The 14,632-nt window shown below is 42.1% G+C and overlaps 1 pseudogene; it reads right to left on the bottom strand.

Annotated features, from left to right (window-relative positions):
- Positions 1-11,146: 11,146 nt before the first annotated feature.
- Positions 11,147-12,589, bottom strand: LOC119627855 (putative ribosomal protein eS26-like; annotated as a pseudogene).
- Positions 12,590-14,632: the final 2,043 nt, after the last annotated feature.

The following is a 14,632-nucleotide window of genomic DNA, read 5'->3' as shown; positions in this document are numbered from 1 at the left end:
TGTATGCGTTCTAACAGACTAAAGGCCAGTGCACTTAATACTAGTGTTGAAGATGCAGAGCAGGAACTCTAACGAACTTGTGGTGGAAGTGTAAACAGGAACAGGCACTTTGGGGAGAGAAATGGTAACATCTTATAAAATTGAGCATTTGCATGCTGTATCACTCAGCAATTTCTTTCCCAGATATAAGAGAAATTCTCACAGACGTACAACAGGGGCTACTTGTAAGAATATTCATACACACACCGTTTAAAATAGCAAAAACCTAGTGGCAACCCAAATGTCTGAGGGCAGAAGAATGGATAAGTAAGCTGTGGTGCATTCAGACAGTGGGATACTTTATTGCTATGAAAATAAATGAGCTGGCCGGGCGCGGTGGCTCAAGCCTGTAATCCCAGCACTTTGGGAGGCCGAGACGGGCGGATCACGAGGTCAGGAGATCGAGACCATCCTGGCTAACACAGTGAAACCCCGTCTCTACTAAAAAGTATATAAAAAAAAAAAAACAACTAGCCGGGCGAGGTGGCGGGCGCCTGTAGTCCCAGCTACTCGGGAAGGAGAATGGCGTAAACCCGGGAGGTGGAGCTTGCAGTGAGCTGAGATCCGGCCACTGCGCTCCAGCCTGGGCGACAGCGCGAGACTCCGTCTCAAAAAAAAAAAAAAAAAAAGAAAAAAGAAAATAAATGAGCCATAAATGAGCCACAGCTACATGTAACAACATGAATGAATCTTATAATCAGTATGAGAAACCTTACAGTTGGTTTTGGGATGTTATATTTATGCAATCTTATTAACTCAATTTGTTTTTTATTAATTACTATTAATAGGCTACAGTATAACAAGACATATGCATTTGAAAGAACACAATTGTTGTCATCCACTATATATAATGTGTGGATAATATAAAGTAACTGCTAAACTGTATAAATGATGTGTTTAAAAACATATTATTTCTCTTTCTTAAGTGGTTTAGTTTATGTGTGTTCTGGAGGACCACAAGTTCCAGAGGACCACATAGCCTGAGATCCTTTCTAAAAATAAAAGTTTAAAAGCAAAGCAAAATGATCATGAGCATGCGATAAAACAGCAACAACAGTATCAAACAAGGAAACGCTAAGCACGAAATTCACACAGTGGCTATTTCCAAGGGAAGGCAGGGAGGGGAGGTGTGCAGGAGAAGCGCATGTAAGGAGATGTGTTAGTGGTCATGTTCTTGTTCTTGGTTTGGGTGGTGTATTTGCTTGTGTTTATTATATTATTAAATAAACTAATTAAATAACACAGATGAAAGATGATAGGTGTCAAAACCAAGAATTGTGATTAAATCTATGGACCTGAATATATATATCTAGCCAAAGTGCTAGGGATGGGGTTGGGACAGGACATTAGTGCATTCTGAGAATTAACCCTCAGAGTCACAGAATCTGCAAGGGACCCCAGAGATCTCCCAATGCCAGCCTTCGTCAGGTAGTGGGATGGGTTGGTGTTGTCTGAGATGGGGGAAGCAGGGGAGACTTGCTGAGGTCACACAGAAGGAACCAGAGCCCGGGCAGTCTGACTCACAGTTTGCTGATCCTTTCTCTCCTTAAAAGGAAGCTCCAGACATCCTTGATGTCAGGGACTGGGCTCTAGAGTACTTAGATGCTACAATCTTGAGAACAGGGTATCTGGAAGCCCCAAATCCTCCTGCCTATGGGAAAAAGTACTCTTTAGAACAGAGACGTGCAAATGTGTTTGGCTGTGATGACAGTAAGAAATTCTTTATGTCATGACCCAATTCACACACGGGTTTGTATGTGTGTGTGAAACTAAAACAGTAATATCCCGAAGCAATATTTATCAGTACTACATATGATGCACACTGATATTTTTACCCTATTTTTGGTTTCATTTCTTAAATGTTAGATATGATCCATTAAATTGATCTAATAAGCCATCAGGGGGTCATAATCCACAGCAGCTGTAGAGAGGCCGACAGGGACTCTAGTAGGCCAAGCCTGCCTTGTCCAGAGCTTTCTGTCCCTGCTGTCTGTCCCTGGGGCTCCAGCCGGCCAGGCAGAGGGATCTGAGGGCTCCCACCAAACCAGCCACAGAACTTCCCTTTCTACCTCTGCCCTTCTGGGCTCTCCAGTGTCCATATCCTCTCCCAAGAGGTCCCTGGACTCACCAAGGCAGTGCCTGCTACAGCATGTGTGCGAGAAGCCCTGCTGTCCCAGCAGGAAGGAGCAAGAGGACAAATTGAGGGGAAGGCTGTGGTTCTGTGTGCAAGTCTGCCTGCTTTGTGACAGTGAGCTCAGTGGTTGCTAGGTTACCCCTTTCCCACAACTCCAGAACCTCTGCCCAGCACCCCTCTACCACACCCCCCACCAGTCTCCCCCTCCTGGAAGGGTAGACAAGGGCTGAGGACCTTCTGCCCCTCCTGACTTCCTCGCTGCTTCCCATCTGACACTTTCAATGGGGGCCAAGGGAGAGAAGGAGAGTCTGGGGCTGGTTTTAGCCAGCGAGCAGCGGATGGAGGCGGAACACTGGCAGAGGACGTTGGTGGGCTGCGTCCCAGCTCTGTCAGCCCACTTGGCCTGCTCCCACCACACAGGGGTCAGCTTCCGCGCATCCTGGTTCTGGGGACTCATTCTCTGGGGGGTGGCTCTTAGAAGGAGAAAAGGTGACAAATCATGTTACCCAGAGGGACCCCAGTCCCTCTCTCTGCATGATAGCTGGGTGGGAAGATTCTGGGCTTTCATTTGGACAGGTGTTCTAATCAGATTTCAACATCCCATAGACCTGTTACCTTGGGTAAATCACCTGGAATGCCACAGACGTAAAATAGTGGGAAGAATCCTCGCTTCGAGTCCCTATTCTGCTACTTCCTAGTCGTGTGGCCTCAGACAATGCACCTGCCTTCTCTGAGCCTTAGTTCCCAGGTCTCTAAAATGGAGATGATGATACTGCACTTATTCTCACAGGATGTTTGAGAACATTAAATGAGTTGATAAATATTAAAGTGTTTCAAACAGTATCTGCCCCAAGTATAATTTCTTACTATTATTGCCTTCTCTGGGTCTATAAAATGGGATATACTCGCCTACTTCTGTGGTTGTTCTGAAGACAAGCTAATGGAGGTGAAGCCCTTAGTCATGTGTCTGGCACACAAGAGATGCTCAAAAAGGATAAGAATCATCATTATTGCTGGTAACTTGATGGTGGTAGTGGGATGAGTCCTTCATCTGAGAACTATCTTGGATAGTTCACTTTATTTCTGTGAGGCTCAACTTGGACACCTGTCAAATGGGGGTAAGGATAGTTCTTGGCCGACAGGGCTGTAACTCGGTCAGATGCTGGGAAGGGTGTAGACAGGCTCTGTAAACTATGGGAAGGCTTGCAGACAGCGCCGGGTGCTGTCCTTCAGTATGATGGCGTGGGCTTTTCCCAGGGCCTTTGCTGTCAGCATCCCTGGCTTCATACTGGTGCTCTGAGGCTTCCAGACTCTGTGTCTTTTCTCTGGGGAGCAAGAAAACGAAGGTGGGTAGCTAGAGGCAAACCCAAGTCCTTCAAAAGTTTTGCCCCTCTGGCTAAGGGGTGGGGATCCATACCACTGTGGTGGCCCCCTGAGGGCTGGCCTCTGGGTCTTGGCCTACTCCAAATGCCCACTCATCCTTCTGCAGGTCAGGATGTTCCCTGGCTTTTTCTGGGCCTGTCTCTGCAGGAACGAGGTGAGTCTTTTGAAATCATACTGAAAACCCCCTGTTCCTTACTTCTGGGCATGCTGGCAGCTGTGAAGATAGATGATATAGCGTTTGCGAGAAGAGAGGCTTTCTTCCCCGTGACAGGCCACTTCTCCCTCCTGCTTTCAGCACTCTTGGGGCATTTCCCACCACGTGAGCTGACTCATCTGAGATGAAAACCCACTCTCATCCTCCCCACTGGTGCCTTATAATGCTTCAACTATGTTATTTACAATCTAGCATGGGAGTCTGCATAGGGACTGCAGCTGGTGGGGATGAAGGTGTTCCTCAGGAAATGTCTTCAACACTGGTTTGTAAAAGAAGAGCTGAGGAAATTCTTCTGACTTCTTTGTAGAGTGTCAAAAACTGGAGAGAGATCTGTCAGCCTGGGAGTGATTTGAGGTACAGTCTTTGGCCTGGATGACTCAGTTATAGCAGAAGCAATATAAACTTCATGGAACACTCCCTACGTGCCAGGCACTGTGCCAACCTCTTAGATATATTACCTCCTGTAATCCTATAGATGGGGAAATTAATGATCAGAGAAATCTTTAGTTATTTGTGTTGCAAATATATTCTCTCCTTTGTGTCTTGCTTGTCTGTGTCTACATGCAGTCTTTTGATAAAAATAATTCCTAATTTTAACATAACCCAATTTATCAATTTTGTCCTTAATGGTTAGTGGGTTTTGTGTCTAAAGAGATCTTTGCCTACCCAAGGTTATGAAGATAATTCTCCTTTATTATTTTCTGACGATTTACTGTTTTGCTGTTCACATTTAGATCTACAATCAATATGGAATTGATTTTTGTGTTTGGTGTAAGATAGGGGTCAAAATTTATATAAATTTTTTCCATATAAATATCCATTCAACCCAGTACCATTACTTAAAACATTGTCCTTATCTCTGCAGTACCATCTTTATCAAAATTGAAGTATCCATATATGTGTGGGCCTGTCTCTGGACTTTCCATCTACCATTGTGCCAACATTATATTCTCTTAATTACTGTAGCTTTAAATACATCTTGATGTCTATATAAGTGGTATAAGACTTCCAGCTTCGTTTTTTAAGATTGTCTTGGATATTCTAGTTCCTTTGTCTTTCCATGCAAATTTTAGAATAATCTTATTGACATCTACAAACTTTTTGTTTAGATTTTTATAGGAATCAGGTTAAACTTCTGTATCTATTTGGGGAGAATGGATGTCTTTACCATGTTGAGTCTTCCAGTCCATGAACATGGTATGTCTTTCCATTTATTTAAATCTTCTTTGATTAATTTAATCAGCATTTCATAGTTTTCAGCATAAAAGCCCTGGACACGTTTTGTTAGATTTTCACCTATTTCAGTTTTTTTTTTTTAAAGGAACTGTAAATAGTATGACATTTTAAATTTTGGTGCCCATTCTATATACTAGTAGCATATACTATATACATATACTATATACTAGTATATAGAAACACTATTAATTTTTGTATGTTAGTTTGTATCCTTCAACCTTGCTGAACTCACTTATTAGTTTCTGGAGATGTGTTGTAGATTCCCTGGAATTTTCTGCATAGATAATAATATCATATCATCTGCAAATAGGGACGGTTTTCTTTCTTTCTTTCCCATATATATGCCCTTTCTTCTCTTCTCTTCTCTTCTCTTCTCTTCTCTTCTCTTCTCTTCTCTTCTCTTCTCTTCTCTTGTTTTACTACACTGCCTAGAACTTCCAATACTAAGTTGAATAACAGTGGTGAGAGTGCACATCCTTGCCTTGTTCCTAATCTTAGGAAATAAGCACAGAGTCTTTAACCATTAAATATAATGTCAGTTGTAGGTTTTTTATATACACTCTTTATCAGGTTAAAAAAGTCTCTCTCTATTCTTATTTTTCTGAGCATTTTTGTCATAAATGGGTGTTGAATTTTATCAAATGCTTTTTTTCTGCATCAACTAATATGATCATGTGATTTTTCTTCTTTTGCTTGTCAGTACATTTATTTTTCAAATATTGAACTAGCCTTGTATCCCTGGAATAAGCCCCACTTGCTCATGGTGTATAATTCTTTTTATATATTGCTGGATTCTACTTGAAAATATTTTGTTAAAGATTATTGCACCTATATTTATGATGAATATTTATCTGTAGTTTCCTTTTTGTACTGTCTTTCTCTGGTTTGTGTATCATCAGGGTAACACTAATTTCATAAAATGAATTGGGAAGTGTTACCGCTTTTTCCATTTTCTGGAAGAGATCGTGTAAAATTGATGTTAATTCTTCTTTAAATATTTGCTGGATTTCTCCAGTGAAACTACCTGGGCCTGGAGATTTATTTTTTGGATGTTTTAAAATTGAAGATTTAATTTTCTTAACAGTTATGGGACTATTCAAGAGCTCTATTTCAAAATGGGTGATTATAATAGTTTGTTTTTCAAGGAGTTGGCCAATTTCTCTTATGTTGTAAAATTTATTTGTGTAGAGTTGTTTTGTAATATTCTCATATTATCCTTTTGATATCTGTAGAACATGTAGTGACACCTTTATTTCATTACTGATACTATTAATTTGTGATTTCTTTCTCTCTCTTTTTTTTTGCCAGTCTTGCTAGATAGAAGTTTGCCAATTTTATTGATGTTTTCAAAGAACCAGCTCTTTGTTTTATTGATATTTTTCCTATTTTTTTTCTGTTTTCAATTTCATGAATTTCTGCTCTTATCTTCATTATTTCATTGTGCTGCTTGTTTTGGATTTATTTTGCACTGTTTTTTACAGGTTTGTGAGGGGGATGCTTAGATTATTGGTTGGACACTTTTCTCTCTCTTTTTTTTAGCGGGGGGATGAAGTCTTGCTCTGTCACCCAGGCTGGAGTGCAGTGGTGCAATCTCGGCTCACTGCAACCTCTGCTTCCCAGGTTCAAACAATTCTCTGCCTCAGACTCCCGAGTAGCTGGGATTATAGGTGCCTGCCACCACGTCCAGCTATTTTTTTTTGTACTTTTAGTAAAGATGGGGTTTAACCATCTTGGCCAGGCTGGTCTTGAACTCCTGACCTCGTGATCCACCCGCCTTGGCCTCCCAAAGTGCTGGGATTACAAACATAAGCCATCGCGCCCGGCCTCCTCTTTCCTAATATATGCATTTAGTGCTATAAATGTTCCTCCCAGCATACTTTAGCAGTCACCCACAAATCTTGATGTGCTATGTCTTCATTTTCATTCAATTATTATGTATTTTAAAAATTTCCCTTGAAACTTCGTCTTTGACCAACATGAATTTTTTTAAGCAGCGTGTTATTAATTTCCAAGTGTTTGCAGATTTCCCTGTTATCCTTTTCATTTATTTATTTTTTAAAATGTGACAGGGTCTCACTCTGTCACCCAGGCTGTAGTTAAGTGGTGGAATTACAGCTAACTGCAGCCTTGACCTCCCAGGCTCAAGTGATCCTCCCACCTCAGCTTCCCAAGTAGCTGGGACTACAGGTGTACATCACCATGCTTGGCTAATTTTTGTATTTTTTGTAGAGATGGAGTCTTGCCCTGTTGCCCAGGCTGGTCTTGAACTCCTGAGCTCAAGTGATCCACCCACCTTGGCCTCCCAAAGTGCTGGGATTATAGACATGAACCACCATGCCCACCCTCCTGCTATCTTTGCGCTATTGTTTTCAACATTGATTCAATTATGCTTGGGGAAGGTACTCTATATTATTTTAATGATTTAAAAGTGTTGAGGTTTGTTTTGTAGCTCAGGATGTGGTCTATGTCGGTGTACATTCTATGGGCACTATAAAAGAATGTGTATTCTGCTGTTATTGGGTGAAGGGTTCTATAAATGTTAAAGTCTATTGGTTAAAATTGTTGTTGAGTTCTTGTATATTCTTGCTAATTTTTTGTCTAGTTCTATAAATTGTTGAGAGAGGGTTATTGAAGCTTCCAACTATAATTGTGAATTTGTCTATTTCTCTTTTCAGTTCTGTCAGTTTCTTCACACATTTTATGACTCTGTTCTTCGGTGCACATACATTTAGGATTGCTAGATCTTCTTGAGAGACTGGTGCTTTTATTATTATATAATATCCTCTGTGTCTCTGTCATTTTCTTTGCTCTGAAGTCCACTTTATCTGATATTAATTTAGCCACTCCCTTCCTTTAATTAATGATTGCATGATTTATCTTTTTTCATCATTTTACATTCAATGTTCCTGTGTCATCATATTTGAAATGAGTTTCTTACAGACTGCGTAGAGTTGTATCAAGTTTTAAAATCCACTCTACCAATTCATGTTCTTTTTTTGTTTTTTCCTGTCTCACTGTGGGTTTCTTGGACATTCTATTAAGAATTCCATTTTGATTTATTTACAATGTTTTTGAGTGTATCTCTGTATGGTTTTTTAGTGGCTGCTGTAGGTATTTTATTTTATATATATATAGAAAATGTATCACAGTCTACTGGTATCCTTGTTTTACCAGTTCATGTGAGGTATGCAAGCTCACTTCCCTTATGTTCCTTTATCTCCCTTTGTTGATAATTGTTTTAAATATTTCCTGTACATACATTTAGAGCCATATCAAGTAGTATTGTAAGTTTTGCTTCAACTGTCAAACACAATTTAGAAATCTGAAGAGAAAGAAAGTCCATTGTATTTACCCATATTTTTACTTACTGGGCTCTTCCTTCCTTATGTTCCAGACTTTCTTCTATTATTGTTTCCTTTCTGTTTAGAGAACTTCCTCTAATCATTTTTTTACAGCAGATTTGTGCTGGGTGAGGTGTCAGAGCCCCTGCATCAGGAAGTGGTTGACTTATGGGCTGTTAAGAAGAATTTACCAGCAGCAGTATTGATTTGAAAAAGGCAAGTTTGATTACAAAGAAAGAATGCAGCAGAGGAGTGCAGTGGGGCACCTCAGCAAGACAGGACTGAGCACACCAAGGTGGATTTTCCTTATGAGCATTTATGGACCTTAAGGTGGGAGCTTAAGGGTCATTTGGACCATATTAGCCATGTAGGTCATGATAAATGATTACATGTGTTGACATTTTGGTGCCCTAATGTCAGCAAGGGTTGTACAATGAGTTTTGGCATGGCATTCTGGAGATGTATAGAATTTCTATTTACTTACAGTTTTTTTTTTTTTTTTTTTTTTTGAAAGAGACCTGGAACCAGATGACAACTTTAGGTACTAGGGAAGTTTAATTATCTCTAAATTTCCTAGATTATGAGTTTGCCTCCGATTAGACTGTTTGACGCTCACTGGGTGGTTTTCACTTCTTTCATTATACTTCTAAATTCCTCAAATAAAGAGTGTTTTTTTTGGTCTCTGGGGCCTGCTCGAGGCTCACCAGGCGACTTTTGCTTTCCTCATTTTTCCCCTGACAAATATTTTGGTCAAATCTTTGACCCTCTATATTCCCCCATGCTCGTGTCTACCTGCTGCCTACTGGGGTCTCAAGAAAGGGAAAATGCCACAGTGAAAAGGGGCATTGAGTCCATCTGGCTAATCCCTACCAAAAGGGAGCATTGAAGGTATAGGTTGTGTTTTTCCCTCCCTTGCTCTCTGTCGTGAAGGGAATGAAGGGAATGAAGGGTCATGAAAAACTCATTCATGAAGAGGTGGGGAAGATCAGATACCATCAGGAGGCCGGGGTTGGGATTACACAGTCATCTGTAGGTGAAACTGTTGTCATCTGAAAGATATAAAGTTAATGAGATATAAGTTAAACTCAAAAAGTTTAACTTAAAAAGTCAGGGACAAAATTTTAAAAGAAGAATGACAAGGAATAAAGGTCCCAGGAATGGGAGAAGCCAAGTGATTTTTGGAAGCCAATCAGTAGAGGTTTTGGCCCAGTCTTGGTTACTTTGGGAAAGTGTGTGTAGCCATTTGGCTTGTTTGAAAATTTCTTGGACCTTAGTTTCCACTTTTCCAGATGCATTAATGTAGGTGTAGCAGGTTTTCTTGATGACAGCACTGACTCCTCCTTGTTCAGCTAGGGGGTAATCTAGAGCTTGCCTATTATGAAACCAATTCCTGCCAGTGAGTGTAAAGACTTTTCTAGTGCTGATAGACTTGTGTCAGTTTCTGCTAAGGCTATTTCAAGGGAGGTGGTAAGTTCCCATATTGAGATTTCATGGTAAGTAAAAGGGTGAGAGTTGCAATAGCTCCCACAATTCTGGCCACACTAAGTCCTAGGGCCCTTTTTCTTCTAGAATGGAATTCTGAATTGGAAGTTATGTTCAAGACACTGATTTGGGTATGAGCTATTGTTGCCAGAGTACAATCACCACAATGAAGAGAATTATTAAGATGGAATAGGGCTGAAGTTTGAAAAGGGCTTAAATAATTATTAGCAGTGCTGCAAAGTCGTGAGAGCCCAGGTGGGGCAGGTAACATATTTTTGAGGCTTCTTGGACTAAGAGGGCCACTGTTGCTAATGCTCTTAGGCTGGGGTGAGGGGGAATGACCTTTCTGGGATACTAGGTCTAAAGTTTTCAAAAAATATGCTATAGGGCACTTAAAGGGCCCTAGATCTTGGGCTAAGACTCCCAAAGCTATTCCCCTTCATTCATGTACATACAAAAATAAAGGCCTAGTCAGATCTGCTAGGGCTAAGGCTGGGGCTAAGATTAAAACCCGTTTTTAAGTGTTTAGAGCATGCTTCATAACATTAGTCTAGGACAGAGGTTGCTCCTCAGTTCCCTTGAGGGATTCACATAAAGGTTTTGCTATTAATCCAAAGGAAGGAATCCATATTCTGTAAAACCCGGCCATACCCAAAAAGGATCGAAGCTGTTGTTTAGTTCCTGGAGTTGTTACGTTTAAGATAAGATTTTTACAAATGCTTGAGATGCTCTTTGTACTGAAGGTTAAAGTAAGACCCGAAATTGAACCCTTTGTGTGGATATTCGTACCTTAGAAGGAGATACTCTGTAGCCACAGTCAGCAAGTTTATTTAGTACTAATATTGTATTTTGGTCTAAAACAGCCTTGTTAGGACTACAGATTAGCAGGTCATCCACATACTGGAGTAGATTGCTATCTGGGAGAAACTGCAGGGTAGACAGGGTTTTAGCTAGGGCCTATCCAAAATGGTGGGGCTATCTCTGAATCCCCGGGACAGAATTGTCTAAGTTAACTTTGAGCTAGTTGAGTATCTGAGTCTTGCTATTCAAAAGCAAACAAAAATTGGCTGTCTGGGTATACAGGAATGCAGAAAAAGGCATCCTTAAGATCAAGTACAGTAAACCAAGCTGTGATGGAGAGAATTTGTCCAAAAAGAGTGTAAGAGTTTGGGGCAATAGGATGAATAGGAACAACAGCTTCATTAACAATTCTAAGGTCCTGTACTAGTCAGTAGGAGCCATTTTTTTTTAAGTACAATTTCCATTTTAGTTTTCTCTGGAGAATAGTCTGTCTTCAGTCTTTAAGGACTCAGCTCCTTACATGGGATTTGGTGGGGGTCATGGGGCACCACCTACAGGTCTAAATCAGGGTGAGGGTGTTGGGTCCTTGCAGACTTCATGAGATTGATTTCGGACTACTTTGCTGTGAATTGCACAACTCACACAGTAACGTTGCTTCACATACTGCTTGGAAAGCACATAGGCATTGAAGACGCTCGCTTCAGAAATGTCCCCGACTGCTGCGGGCTCCACTATGTTTCAAATGACAGATTTCTCAATAGCCTTGTCCTTGGGCACGCATCAGGCACAGTTCATGCAGCAAATAGGCTGCATGTGGCTGTGGCACTTTTTGGCGAGACTGTTGTTCCTTTTCTTTATCATCTTGGAGGCACGGACTGGAGAGAGGACATCTGGTTTCTTTACAGCTAAAATGGGAGTGTTGCAAGGTGAGTTGCATGGGTGTAATAATCCATGGGTTGAAAGTTTTGTTACTAGGGGCTGTAACCCTTTTTGTGCTTCTAGTTTCAAGGGGTATTGGGGGGTTCTGGGGGAACTTATTGGGATTTTTAAGCTGAATGATGATGAAGGCAGCTGATATTGAATGACCAAAAATAAAAATATTCCAAACCTCAAATGGCACTTGTTTTAGAATGTGAGGTTCTACAGACTGCAGTGGTTCTTTTGGTGAAGTGTGAGTTAATACAGCTGCTAGAAGATGAGGTCTTAGCTGTAAATTGCTTGTAACTTTGTAAGTCGCAATCTAGTAATGAAATGGGATGGCTTGGCAGGACTAAAAAGAAGTGGGTGGGTAAAGGAATAACCTGCCATTTTACACTGGTTAGTGTACTTTGGTTGTGTACTTTGGTGTGTTTCCACATTTAGTGCTTTCTTTAGGAGCTCTCGCAAGGCAGGTCCGGTGGTAATGAATTCCCTCAGCATTTGCTTGTCTGAAAAGGATCTTATTTCTGCTTTGCTTAGGAAGCTTAGTTTGGCTGGATATGAAATTCTGGGTTAGAATTTCTTTTCTTTAAGAATGTTGAGTTTTGGCCTCAATCTCTTCTGGCTGGTAGGGTTTCTGTTGAGAGGTCCACCGTTAGTCTAACAGTTTTCCCTTGGTGGGTGACCTGGCCTTTCTCTCTGGCTGCCCTTAACATTTTTTCTTTCATTTCAACCTTGGAGAATCTGAAAATTATGTGTCTTGGGGGTGATCTCCTCATGGAGTATATTTCTGGAGTTCTCCGCATTTCCTGAATTTGAATGTTGGTCTCTCTTGCTAGGTTGGGGAAGTTCCCCTGGATGATATCCTGAATCATGTTTTCCAAATTTGTTCCATTCTCCCTGTCTCTTTCAGGTACCCCAATCATAGATTTGGTCTCTTTACAAAATCCCATATTCCTTGGAGGTTTTATTCATTCCTTTTCATTCTTTTTTTCTTAATTTTTCTCTGCCTGTGTTATTTCAGAAAGATAATCTTCAAGCTCTGAGAATCTTTCCTCTGCTTGGTCTATTCTGCTATTAATACTTGTGACTGCACTGTGGAGTTCTTGTAGTGTGTTTTTCAGCTCTATTAGGTCAGTTATGTTCCTTTCTAAACTGGCTATTTTGGCTATCAGCTCCTTCATTGTTTTATCATGATTCTCATCATTATTTACCCAAATAATGGGTTACAACATGCTCTTTTAGCTCTTGGTTCTTAGTATTACGTACTCCTTTAGCTCAATGAAGTTCCTTTTTATCCATGCTGAAGCCTACTTTTGTCATTTCAGCCATCTCAGCCTCAGCCCAGTTCTGAGCCCTTGATGGAGAGTTGCTGTGGTCATATGGAGGGGCACTCTGGCTTTTTGAGTTTTCAGTCTTTTGGCTTTGATTCTTTCTCATCTTTGTGGGCGTATCTACCTTTGATCTTTGAGGTTGGTGACTTTTGGACAGGGTTTTTATGAGGTCTTTTTTTTATGTTGTTGTTTTCTGCTTGTTCGTTTTTCTTTTAACAGTCAGGCCACTGTACTGTAGGACAGTCAGGCCACTCTACTGTAGGACTACTGTGGTTTGCTGGGAGATCTGCTCCAGACCCTCGTCGCCTTGGTTTTTCCCGTACCTGTAGGTATCACCAGTGAAAACTGCAAAGCTGCAAAGCAGCAAAGATGGCAGTCTGCCCCTCCTCTGGAAGCTCCATCTCAAGGGGATACTGACCTGTTGCTGGCCTAAATGCACCTGTAGAAGGAGACTAGAGACCCCAGTTGGGAGGTCTCACCCAGTCAGGAGGAAGCAGTCTGGGCTGGGCATAGTGGCTCACCTATAAACCCAGCACTCTGGGAGGCCAACACCGGCAGATCACCTGAGGTCAGGAGTTTGAGAACAGACTGGCCAACGTGGTGAAACCCTGCCTCTACTAAAAAGACAAAAATTAGCCAAGCGTGGTGGCCTATGCCTGTAATCCCAGCTACTCAGGAGGCTGAGGCAAGAGAATCACTTGAATCTGAGAGGCAGAGGTTGCAGTGAGCTGAGATCGTGCCACTGCACCCCAGGCTGGATGGCAGAGTGAGACTCTGTCTCAAAAAAAAAAAAAAAAGTATCAGTTGCTTTTTGCTGGTTGCTTTTTGATAGAGCAGCTATGCTCTGTGGGGGATCCCTTCAGCCCCCGATCGATTTGGGCTCTCCAAGGCCCACAGGCTGGACTGGTTGATACACTGGAAGAGCCAAGGTTGCAGCCTGCCCTGCCCCCTGGGCACTCCATCCCAGGGAGAAATTAGAACTCTGCCAGCCACACAACACAGGCAGGGGTGGCCAGAGGTCCCCGTTGGGAGGTCCTGCCCAGTACGGAGAGATGAATTGGAGTCCTGGTTAAAGAAGCCGTCTGGCCACACCTTGCCAAAATAGCCTTGTCATGCTGGAGAACCGCCTCTGCCCCTGTGGGTTTGGACTCTCCAAAGCCCATGGGCTGCAATGGCTGACTTGTCTAAACAACCAAGGTGGCAGCCCACCCGTCCCCCTGGGCACTCTGTCTCATGGAGAAATCAGAGCTCTGTCTGTAGAATACGCGTGGGTGGGGGTGGCTGGAAGCCTTGGCTGGGAGGTCCCACTCAGTGATGAGGAATGGATCAGGGTCCCACTTACAGAAGCAGTCTGGCTATGTTCTGACAAAGCCGCTGTGCTGCACTAGGGGGACCCTTCCTCGTCTGGACTATTTCGACCCTCCAAAGTGCACAGGCTGGAACGGCTGAATCAACCAAACAGCAGAGATGGTGGTGCACCCCTCCCCCAGGGAGCTCCAGCCTGTTTCACGCATGCTGGACCTTGTTGCCAGTGGCTGGCTAAAATACCTTGTGAGGTGCCATGGAAGTGGGTCCTGCAGACCAGTGTGGCTTGACTCCCTGAATTCAATCCCCTTCCTAGGGGCATGTATGGACCCCCTAATGATACAGGAGTTAAAAAGAAATTACTTAGGCAGATAGTGAGGGCACGGAAGTCCTCGGTAACATTTTCCATTTAATGAAAGACAGCCCCAAATCATTTATCTTCTGA

Source organism: Chlorocebus sabaeus, chromosome 9 (genome assembly GCF_047675955.1).
Source record: "Chlorocebus sabaeus isolate Y175 chromosome 9, mChlSab1.0.hap1, whole genome shotgun sequence".
In the NCBI taxonomy this organism is placed as follows: Eukaryota; Metazoa; Chordata; class Mammalia; order Primates; family Cercopithecidae; genus Chlorocebus; species Chlorocebus sabaeus.
The sequence above is the reverse complement of the archived record's forward strand: the minus strand, read 5'-3'. Positions and strand labels throughout refer to the sequence as shown.